The 12,073-nt window shown below is 39.3% G+C and overlaps 1 protein-coding gene across 1 annotated transcript in view; it reads left to right on the plus strand.

The window, feature by feature from the left end:
- The first annotated feature begins 2,900 nt into the window (after positions 1–2,900).
- Positions 2,901–12,073, plus strand: part of EMP2 (epithelial membrane protein 2) — an 86,394-nt gene continuing 77,221 nt past the window's right edge. Inside the window, exon 1 of the mRNA XM_053694900.1 lies at positions 2,901–3,198. The gene's annotated coding sequence lies outside the window, so the exon portion shown is untranslated. The remainder of the gene's footprint in view (positions 3,199–12,073) is intronic.

Below are 12,073 nucleotides of genomic sequence, written 5' to 3' on the forward strand. Positions count from 1 at the left end.
GGGGCTACAGTCAGTGTGTATATGGGAAGGGTGAGTACTTCAGGGGCTACAGCCAGTGTGTATATGGGAAGGGGTGAGTACTTCAGGGGCTACAGTCAGTGTGTATATGGTAAGGGGTGAGTACTTCAGGGGATACAGTCAGTGTGTATATGGTAAGGGGTGAGTACTTCAGGGGATACAGTCAATGTGTATATGGTAAGGGGTGAGTACTTCAGGGGATACAGTCAGTGTGTATATGGGAAGTATGAGCACTTTGGGGGATACAGTCAGTGTGTATATGGTAAGGGGTGAGTACTTCAGGGGCTACAGTCAGTGTGTATATGGTAAGGGGTGAGTACTTCAGGGGATACAGTCAGTGTGTATATGGTAAGGGGTGAGTACTTTAGGGGATACAGTCAGTGTGTATATGGTAAGGGGTGAGTACTTTAGGGGATACAGTCAGTGTGTATATGGTAAGGGGTGAGTATTTCAGGGGATACAGTCAGTGTGTATATGGGAAGGGGTGAGTACTTCAGGGGATACAGTCAGTGTGTATATGGTAAGGGGTGAGTACTTCAGGGGATACAGTCAGTGTGTATATGGGAAGTATGAGCACTTTGGGGGATACAGTCAGTGTGTATATGGTAAGGGGTGAGTACTTCAGGGGATACAGTCAGTGTGTATATGGTAAGGGGTGAGCACTTTGGGTGATACAGTCAGTGTGTATATGGTAAGGGGTGAGTACTTTGGGGGATACAGTCAGTGTGTATATGGTAAGGGGTGATTACTTTGGGGGATACAGTCAGTGTGTATATGGTAAGGGGTGAGTACTTGAGGGATACAGTCAGTGTGTATATGGTAAGGGGTGAGTACTTTGGGGGATACAGTCAGTGTGTATATGGTAAGGGGTGAGTACTTCAGGGGCTACAGTCAGTGTGTATATGGTAAGGGGTGAGTACTTGAGGGATACAGTCAGTGTGTATATGGTAAGGGGTGAGTACTTCAGGGGATACAGTCAGTGTGTATATGGTAAGGGGTGAGTACTTTAGGGGATACAGTCAGTGTGTATATGGGAAGGGTAAGTACTTCAGGGGATACAGTCAGTGTGTATATGGTAAGGGGTGAGTACTTCAGGGGCTACAGTCAGTGTGTATATGGTAAGGGGTGAGTACTTCAGGGGATACAGTCAGTGTGTATATGGTAAGGGGTGAGTACTTCAGGGGATACAGTCAGTGTGTATATGGTAAGGGGTGAGTACTTCAGGGGATACAGTCAGTGTGTATATGGTAAGGGGTGAGTACTTCAGGGGCTACAGTCAGTGTGTATATGGTAAGGGGTGAGTACTTCAGGGGATACAGCCAGTGTGTATATGGTAAGAGGTGAGTACTTCAGGGGCTACAGTCAGTGTGTATATGGGAAGGGGTGAGTACTTGAGGGATACAGTCAGTGTGTATATGGTAAGGGGTGAGTACTTCAGGGGATACAGTCAGTGTGTATATGGTAAGGGGTGAGTACTTCAGGGGATAGAGTCAGTGTGTATATGGTAAGGGGTGAGTACTTGAGGGATACAGTCAGTGTGTATATGGTAAGGGGTAAGTACTTCAGGGGATACAGTCAGTAAGTGTGTATATGGGAAGGGTAAGTACTTCAGGGGATACAGTCAGTGTGTATATGGTAAGGGGTGAGTACTTCAGGGGATACAGTCAGTGTGTATATGGTAAGGGGTGAGTACTTCAGGGGATACAGTCAGTGTGTATATGGTAAGGGGTGAGTACTTCAGGGGATAGAGTCAGTGTGTATATGGTAAGGGGTGAGTACTTGAGGGATACAGTCAGTGTGTATATGGTAAGGGGTAAGTACTTCAGGGGATACAGTCAGTAAGTGTGTATATGGGAAGGGTAAGTACTTCAGGGGATACAGTCAGTGTGTATATGGTAAGGGGTGAGTACTTCAGGGGATACAGTCAGTGTGTATATGGGAAGGATAAGTATGTTGGGCACTACACTCAGTGTACATGGGAGGGGTGAGTACAGTTGGGGATACAGTCAGTGTATATTTTTATTGATGGGTAGTTTAATGTTTACAGTAAGTGTATAGGAGAGGTGAGTAGTTTGGGGCTTGTGGTCAGTTTATATGGAAAGATGAGTACATGGGGAGCAACATATGTATTTATGAGGGGGCACTGGGTATTGTGGTCAGGATGTGTGGAGAAAGTGTACTTATTACAGTTGGTGTGCGTGGAACATGACCGATGTTAACTATTTAAATGGAAAGGAGTGGACAGTTCCTCAGGGCTTATTCTGGTAATTAGGACAATTATGAGCTGTAAGTGTTTAAGTATGTTTTTTAGTGCTTTTGATACGTGTACAGAGAAGGAATAACCCAGATTATTGCTTTAATCCTGTTTGTATCAATACAATAAACACTGATCTCATTACATCATTATAACCGTGTCCCCTCATTCTACAAAATATTATTGTTTGTGTTTGTAAAAATGATATCTGTAACACTTAATAGTAAAACAAAAATAACAGTTTTACTAATAAAAAACATAATTTCAGAACAGCTACAAATGTAACGTTGTCTCCAGCAATCACCCACTTGATCTGGCACACAGCCTTGTTTTGGCACAAATCAGTATATATATTGTTTCTTTTTGTTTAAAGCTCTGGGCACGTGGATAAATGTTTGCAAACTGTCGCCTGCAATGTCACTACACCCTGATATTTATATTTTATGACTCTGGATCTGAGAATAGCTCTCTATAAAGGTAAAAAAAAGCGCAATCTGACTTTGTGGGTGGCACCACTTAAATAAAAACAAATAAAACCAGGGCTGCACAATCTGAGACGTTTTGCTATTTGGGTGGAGTTTGGCTTTTACTGGATATAGGGAATGATCTGACATTTAGTGTGAGATTGGGGTAAAGTGCATTTTTTAAATTTTGAAAGTAGCTGAGGGGTGTGAAAGGATCTTTATTTCAGGACTTTTTTTATTTGCTTTATACAGACAAAGTGGAATCTATATTTTTTCCACACCCAGCTTGTTTGTGACCTCACACCCCAGGCAAGGAGAGGAGGGGAGGGAGCTGGTGTGATGTGAGAGGTTGACATTCAAACAAGTCTCAGATTCCCAGCTCAGCAATCCAGAGGAACAACCCTGTATCTGCTCCATCTCCTGGAACTCACTGGACCTTTCAGAACTTGGGTCAGAGATCAGGTGAGTCCAAACATAACCTTGACGTGGAGGTTTGGTTTCTGGTCCCAGGGAACATAGAGAACAACCTTAAAGTTCATGTAGTGGTGGAGCCAGAGAAGCCAGGAGGGAGTTGTGTGAGGTGTTTTTAAATGAACTTGTTGTAAATTAGAGTAATAAATATCCTAGTGTGTGAGTTGTGTGGTGCATTTGCCACCTTGCAGGTTTGTGTCTAATTCTAAGCTATTTACACCTAAAGAGATGCCTCTTCCAACTTGCTGTGTCGTTTATCTCTAGTTGTATGCTGTCTTCTTCCTTTGGTGCCACATGCTGTATTATACTGCCTAATACTCTAACCTATGACTCTAGCATCCATGGCATTGCCGCTTTGTTGTGTGGTATTATCCCACCTATCTTCTTTTGGTGCCCTATGCTGTCCCGTCTCACAGGGATGCGCCATGCTGTCCCGTCTCGCAGGGATGCGCCATGCTGTGTGAATGTTCCCATACACAGTATATACAGCATTGCCAAACATCTGCCTCCACAATAAATGTTGCAACTTGCAAATCCTTTAAACTATAATTTTGTTGGCAAAGTTTGGATTATTTTGCTGCTCCAGAGCAGTCTAGGGATAAACCCTTTTAAAAGTATATTTTTTATATCCTCTGCTATGACCAATTAGGGACATTTGTCTTAACTCTTAAACTGATCAATGAATTACTGTGTAGCATGTTGCAGGGTGAGTTTCTGAATTCTGCAGGATGCACTTTTGCCTTTATGGAGGCAATGGTAAAACAAACACACTTGTCAGTCATGTAGTCACAATGAATCATGATAGGACTACTTGATAACGTTTTATTATCGTATTGTTTTTACGCACACAAGTAAGCATGGATGATTTACTGTAGAACTTGCTGTCATTTTAAGGGGTATTGTGGTGCAATATTCTAATAATGCTGTGCTGAATTACAATTTACTTAATGCAGAATATTCCTGTGCTAAACACAGTGTGAGTGTTTTTATTATCTCAGCTGTAGGTTAGTGAACTAGGAACTCACACAAGGACCTTGTGATCACTTTGGGCACAGCTCTGATACTGTGTGATAGTCATCTGCTGATGAGCACTAGGAACTAAAAAACTGCTCTCCTGTCTAATGAAAACTGATCATTCTTAAACTCTTTTCATTTGATTTTTTTCTTCTTTTTCAAATGACTGTTTTAGCCATTTAGCTGCTGTGTGTTTCCCTGGGGGCTTCTGGGTGTCTCCCTAATGCGGAATGTGCCCGGGGATGGTGTAAGCTTTGCACAGTAAACCTGAGGAGACCGGGCAGCTTTTTAGCTTTTCTGCTCTGGTCTAACAAACCTGAAACTCTTGAGGGACTTAAAAAAAAATAACAGAAATAATGCACACACACATTATATATATATATATATATATATATATATATATATATATATATATATATATATATATATATATATATATATATATATATATATATATATATATATTTTTTTTTGTGTGTGTGTGTTCTGACCTGTATGTAATTTATTTATTATATCTCTGCAATAGCAGAATGCATGAATATTGCAGCTTTATTTACATTTCTAGTAATATATTATTTTGTAAACTGTTACAAGAACCCCTCCATGCCTGTCAGAGAGGTGTGGCTGGTATTTTTTGTGAGAGTGTACCCTCTAGAGGAAAAACATAGTATAGCCAAAATAATTTTCACTTGGGAGACATTTTAACATTTATCATTTAAAGGATATACTGAAATTTAAATGTTTGAATTGGTATTTCAAATGTAGATGGCAGTTCATGTTTTGATAACAATATTGGTTATTTTTGGTTTGACATACACAAAGATAGTGAGTTGATAAAAGTTCATTTTAAATTGCCATTAAACTTGAGATTAGAAATTGACTGATGTGGAAATGTGGCAGGGGGCTATGTTTGTGACCAAGTGGTAACATGAAAACATTTCCATACATTGTAATAGAGATATATGTTGTTGATACCTGTTCACAAGTGGACTGCTAACTAGTCTTGAGTTTGCTAAACTTAATTCTAGCTCTAACCAATTTCAGTTTTAATTAGAAGCATTTGTGTTTTTTTAGCAAAACTTATATTAACAAATCTAATGTGTAATTTCACCAAACTGGGCAAATAATTGTGTTATTTTTCTAAACAGGATTTTTGTCTTGTGCCTTATATCAGGTCAGATCTGAATCCAAATCTTTGTAAAGAATATATATATATATATATATATATATATATATATATATATATATATATATATATATATATATATATAATATATATTGGCAGTTACTCTATTACAAAATATTTGGATAGACTATAAACATTTTAAAAGATTTTTTTTGGAACAATTTGCAATACAGCGACACACCCAGTGTACAGTGATTTGCATGTTTTTATTTGATCTCTTTTGCCTTGGCCATTCATATACACACATAATGGGACGTGCACTCATAGGAGGCAGGGGAGGCAGTGCCTACCCTGCCATATGTGGCCAAAGCTTAATTCAATTTTAATTAAAACAAAAAAAAAAGTCCCAAAAAAAATATTTTCCCCCCATGTAATGCTATGGAGAGGCAGGTACAGGAACGCTTCTCTCCATTGCAGTACATTTGTCAAAGGAAAAGCTGTGCTGCAGCGCCACCTGTGTTCTGTCAATATATTAGCAGCAAAAATTGGGAAAAATGGGAGGCACCCCTCTTGATGCCTCCTAGCAAGTGAAGGATATATAGATTAATCAGAAGGAGGATGCAGTGAGCAGGGTCATGTGACACAACTGGAAGCTGAGGTAACCTAAGAACAGATGACACCAAGCAGAAGAGTAAAGTAGTATTCTACATCTCTTGGGATTCACAAATTGTGTTCAGACACAGCTCATTAACAGGGGGACAGTAAGTGAGCATAACCCAAGCAGAAGAGTAAAGTAGTATTCTACATCTCTTGGGATTCACAAATTGTGTTCAGACACAGCTCATTAACAGGGGGACAGTAAGTGAGCATAACCCAAGCAGAAGAGTAAAGTAGTATTCTACATCTCTTGTGATTCACAAATTGTGTTCAGATACAGCTCATTAACAGGGGGGACAGTAAGTGAGCATAACCCAAGCAGAAGAGTAAAGTAGTATTCTACATCTCTTGTGATTCACAAATTGTGTTCAGATACAGCTCATTAACAGGGGGGACAGTAAGTGAGCATAACCCAAGCAGAAGAGTAAAGTAGTATTCTACATCTCTTGTGATTCACAAATTGTGTTCAGATACAGCTCATTAACAGGGGGGACAGTAAGTGAGCATAACCCAAGCAGAAGAGTAAAGTAGTATTCTACATCTCTTGTGATTCAAAAATTGTGTTCAGATACAGCTCATTAACAGGGGGGACAGTAAGTGAGCATAACCCAAGCAGAAGAGTAAAGTAGTATTCTACATCTCTTGTGATTCACAAATTGTGTTCAGATACAGCTCATTAACAGGGGGGACAGTAAGTGAGCATAACCCAAGCAGAAGAGTAAAGTAGTATTCTACATCTCTTGTGATTCACAAATTGTGTTCAGATACAGCTCATTAACAGGGGGGACAGTAAGTGAGCATAACCCAAGCAGAAGAATAAAGTAGTATTCTACATCTCTTGTGATTCACAAATTGTGTTCAGATACAGCTCATTAACAGGGGGGGACAGTAAGTGAGCATAACCCAAGCAGAAGAGTAAAGTAGTATTCTACATCTCTTGTGATTCACAAATTGTGTTCAGATACAGCTCATTAACAGGGGGGACAGTAAGTGAGCATAACCCAAGCAGAAGAGTAAAGTAGTATTCTATATCTCTTGTGATTCACAAATTGTGTTCAGATACAGCTCATTAACAGGGGGACAGTAAGTGAGCATAACCCAAGCAGAAGAATAAAGTAGTATTCTACATCTCTTGTGAGTCACACATTGTGTTCAGATACAGCTCATTAACAGGGGGGGGGGGGGGGGCAGTAAGTGAACATAACCCAAGCAGAAGAATAAAGTAGTATTCTACATCTCTTGTGATTCACACATTGTGTTCAGATACAGCTCATTAACAGGGGGGGGGGGGGGGGGCAGTAAGTGAGCATAACCCAAGCAGAAGAGTAAAGTAGTATTCTACATCTCTTGTGATTCACACATTGTGTTCAGATACAGCTCATTAACAGGGGGGGACAGTAAGTGAGCATAACCCAAGCAGAAGAGTAAAGTAGTATTCTACATCTCTTGTGATTCACACATTGTGTTCATATACAGCTCATTAACAGGGGGACAGTAAGTGAGCATAACCCAAGCAGAAGAGTAAAGTAGTATTCTACATCTCTTGTGATTCACAAATTGTGTTCATATACAGCTCATTAACAGGGGGGGGGGGGGGACAGTAAGTGAGCATAACCCAAGCAGAAGAGTAAAGTAGTATTCTACATCTCTTGTGATTCACACATTGTGTTCAGATACAGCTCATTAACAGGGGGGGGACAGTAAGTGAGCATAACCCAAGCAGAAGAGTAAAGTAGTATTCTACATCTCTTGTGATTCACACATTGTGTTCAGATACAGCTCATTAACAGGGGGGGACAGTAAGTGAGCATAACCCAAGCAGAAGAGTAAAGTAGTATTCTACATCTCTTGTGATACACAAATTGTGTTCAGATACAGCTCATTAACAGGGGGGGACAGTAAGTGAGCATAACCCAATACTGACAGGAAGTCAAAGGGTCAATTCAAATTTAAATCCATCATTTAAAACCCAGAGTTTGAAGTTAAAGTGATTGTAAAGTCAGCCTCTTGTCTAAACACCTGTGTAACATTTGTCAAGAAAAAACTTGAGTTTCATTCATCAAATTTTAACTTTTTTATTCGTTTCCTTTATTTTCAGTATTTTATCCTAGTTTTCGCTAAAATCATCCTCCTCCCGGCATTCGCGCTCCGTTCCTCTATTTTTTGATCGACGTCTTGATAGCCAATAACGGCTCTAACCACAGGGGGACCCTCCCCTTTACCATGACAGAATACGTCATCATTGCGCATGCGTTCGTTTACGGTGTAGAGCTAATGTATTGTAAGCTCGTGCACATTTTGCGCATGCGCTATATATCTAAACACGGCGTCGCAATAGAATGTTATACGGAGTCCTGTCATTTCCTCTGTATTGTGCCGCTTGGATTAGTGGATCTGAAAGGGCTCCGTATATCGGTACATTGTGTTATTTTGCTTAAAGTAAATGAGATTGCAGCTTAAAAAATTAACTTACACTCGATATTATATTCTTTAGAGATTGCGGGATTAAAGGTTATACTTTTAATAGATCCTGTCCTTCACCACTCGCAACGATAGTTTTCATTGAATAGAGTTAGACTCATTCAATGAATACTATGTTGTTAAAAAGCGGAAACAGGAACGCATGCGCGATTGAAAAACTACACAGGAGCGCGCAGTGCCGATACGTAAACAGCGGGTGGGACCGCTGTTTACGTAAACAGTGAGTGGGAGGAGCGGGTAAGTGAATGATCGTTATTTGTTATATAAAATAAAAACTAAATCATACATTTTATTAAAAACGGATTGTGGCGGTATGCTTAATCGGATGATTCTCTACAAAACTATATTATACGAACAGGAAAAATTTACATTCACTTTAAGTGTGCAGTGTCCACATTATTTAAATTAAAGTTTTTGACATTGAATATTGCTAAGCCTCCCTTTTTCATGGTTATTTGATTTAATTAGGTACAAACTCCATATATGTTATGTCTGTTCAGTCAGAGGATGCAGTATCTATTTTTATTTTTCTCTGTGTCTCCATTTATTTAAAGACTGCTGTTAACTTGTAATTCACAAATCAATTGAAAGCTGTTGCATTGTGTTTTTAATATGTGCTGCTTTTATACAAGTTTATATTACTAAAAAGGAGATAATTAGTCATTTAAAAATTTTATATAATTATTGCAGTTGTTAAATGTTTTTAGAAATAATGCCACTGTAAAGTAACTGGTTAAACACATAGTCAAAGGGAGACTTTTAAAATTAAACTTTCATGATAGAGATAGAGCATGCTATTTTAATAGACTTTTCTAGTTATTTATATTTTGAGAATTAGCATCAACTGTTACTGGCCCCAAGTCAGCAAATTAAATTAGTTTTTGAAAGGAACATGAAAGTCATAATTACATTTCCATCATTCAGATAGAAATTGCACAAAAAAATAAATAAATAAACTTTCTATTTTACTTTTATTATGTACTTCATTCTTTTGGTATCCTTTGGTGTCCTTTGTTGAAGAGCATACCTAAGTGGGATGTGCACGTGCGTTTCTTGAACACCATATTGCAGCAGCTGTGTTGGCAGTATTGATAACTTGTCCTTTGTGTAAAACTTGTATGGTAAATTATTTCTATTTTTACAATACAGTAGTGAGTAGAGAAGAGATTGTGTATCATTCTAATTGCTTAGTAACTGGCACTGTGCCACAGAATTGTGTGAGTGTGTATGTGAGCAGAGTTTGTGTGGGTGTCAGTGAGCAGAGTATGTGTGCTTTATTTTCCAGGTAATCAATACATTTCTGATGAGCTGGTGCTTTAGTGCAGTGTTTCTCAACAATTGTCCTCAAGTACCCCCAACAGGCCAGGTTTTCATTATAGCTGAATCATTGCACAGGTGACGTAATCAGCTGATCAGTAACTCAGTGGTTACTAACTTGCTCTCACCCATCACCTGATTGTCACCTGTGCACTGGTTCATATATATATATATATACTGCTGTGCTTTTTAAAGAGACACTGAACCCAAATGTTTTCTTTCATGATTCAGATAGAGCATGACATTTTAAACAACTTTCTAATTTACTCCTATTTACAATTTTTCTTCATTCTCTTGCTATCTTTATTTTAAAGCAGGAATGTAAATCTTAGCAGCCAGCCCATTTTAGGTTCAGCACCATGGATAGCACTTGCTTATTGGAGGATTACATTTACCCACCAATAAGCAAGTATAACCCAGGTTCTCAACCAAAATTGGTCTGGCTCCTACGCATCACATTCCTGCCTCTTAAATAAAGATGGCAAGAGAATGAAGAAAAATTGATAATAGGAGCTCTATCTGAATCATGAAATAAAAAATGTGGGTTTAGTGTCCCTTTAAGCAATCGGCTATTGCAGGGTCAATTGTCCGCATCATGCAGGATATTATATACTGCAGCTTTTTTGATGACAGATGTAAATTACAGGAAAATTAGGCAAAATAAATAATGAAAATAGATCAAAATTTTTTGTTATGACTACACATAAAATATAAAATGTTATTTGATTTAAAAGGATAGTAAAGTCCAAAATAAACTTTAAAGATAGGGCATGCAATAATTAACAACTTTCTAATTTACTTTTATCATCAAATTTGTTTTTTTCTCTTGTTATTCTTAGTTAAAAACTAAACATAGGTAGGGTCATATGCTAATTACTTATCCCTTGAAGGCCATCTCTTAAATTAATGCATTTTACATGTTTTTCATAGCTAGATGGTGTTAGTTCATGTGTTTGATATAGATAACATTGTGCTCATGCAAGTGAAGTTATTTAAGAGTCAGCACTGATTGCCTGAAATGCCAGTCTGTCAAAAGATCTGAGATAAGGAGGTAGTCAGCAGAAGCTTAGAAACAAGGTAATTACAGAGGTAAAAAGTATATTAATATAATAGTGTTGGTTATGCAAAACTGGGGAATGGTAAATAAAGGCATTATCTATCTTTTTAACCCCTTAATGACAACTGACGTACCAGGTACGTCATGCAAAAACAACCAGTTAATGACAATAGACGTACCTGGTCCGTCAGTTGTCTAACAGAGTTCTGGAAGCAATCGCTATCGCTTCCAGCAGCTCTCAGGGTATTGCAGTGATGCCTCGATATGGAGGCATCCTGCAATACCTTTTTAGAAGACTCCGATGCAGAGAGAGCCACTCTGTGGCCCTCTCTGGACCGGTAGCGATGGTGCCGTTCGTTGGTGGGTGGGTGGGAGTGTAACAGGGAGGCGGGTGGGCGGCCCATCACTACCCGGTTCCTGTAAGTGCAATGTGCCGGGAGTGTGCGGGGGCGTGCGCGTGCGCGCATTAGTCACTGACACCAATGAGGAGGGAAGAGGAGGGGGGGGAAAAGATTAAAAAAAATTAAAATAAAAGGATCTGGAAGGGGGATGGGGGTATTGCGGGGGGCTGCTACACTACAGAAAACATTAAAAAGTGCAAAAGAGAAAAAATACTTTTGTTTTTGGGGGCAAATTGGGTACTGACAGCTGCCAGTACCCAAGATGGCGGCAATTAGGTAGGGGAGAGGGTTAGAGAGCTGGGGGGGGGGGGAATCAGGGAGGTTGGGGCTAAGGCAGGGGTCCATCACAGCTAAAATATTTTAATTTTTTTATTAAAAAAAAAACAAAACTCCTTTTATTTAGTACTGGCAGACTTTCTGCCAGTACTTAAGATGGCGGGGACAATTGTGGGGTGGTGGAGGGAAGAGAGCTGTTTGGGAGGGATCAGGGGGTGGGATGTGTCAGGTGGGAGGCTGATCTCTACCCTAAAGCTAAAATTAACCCTGCAAGCTCCCTACAAGCTACCTAATTAACCCCTTCACTGCTGGGCACAATACACGTGTGATGCGCAGCAGCACTTAGCGGCCTTCTAATTATCAAAAAGCAACGCCAAAGCCATATAAGTCTGCTATTTCTGAACAAAGGGGATCCCAAAGAAGCTTTTACAACAATTTGTGCCATAATAGCACAAGCTGTTTGTAAATACTTTCAGTGAGAAACCTAAAATTGTGAAAAATTTAATATTTTGTTTTATTTGGCTGTGAAATGGTGGC

This window comes from Bombina bombina, chromosome 11, assembly GCF_027579735.1.
Source record: "Bombina bombina isolate aBomBom1 chromosome 11, aBomBom1.pri, whole genome shotgun sequence".
Lineage (NCBI taxonomy): Eukaryota > Metazoa > Chordata > Amphibia > Anura > Bombinatoridae > Bombina > Bombina bombina.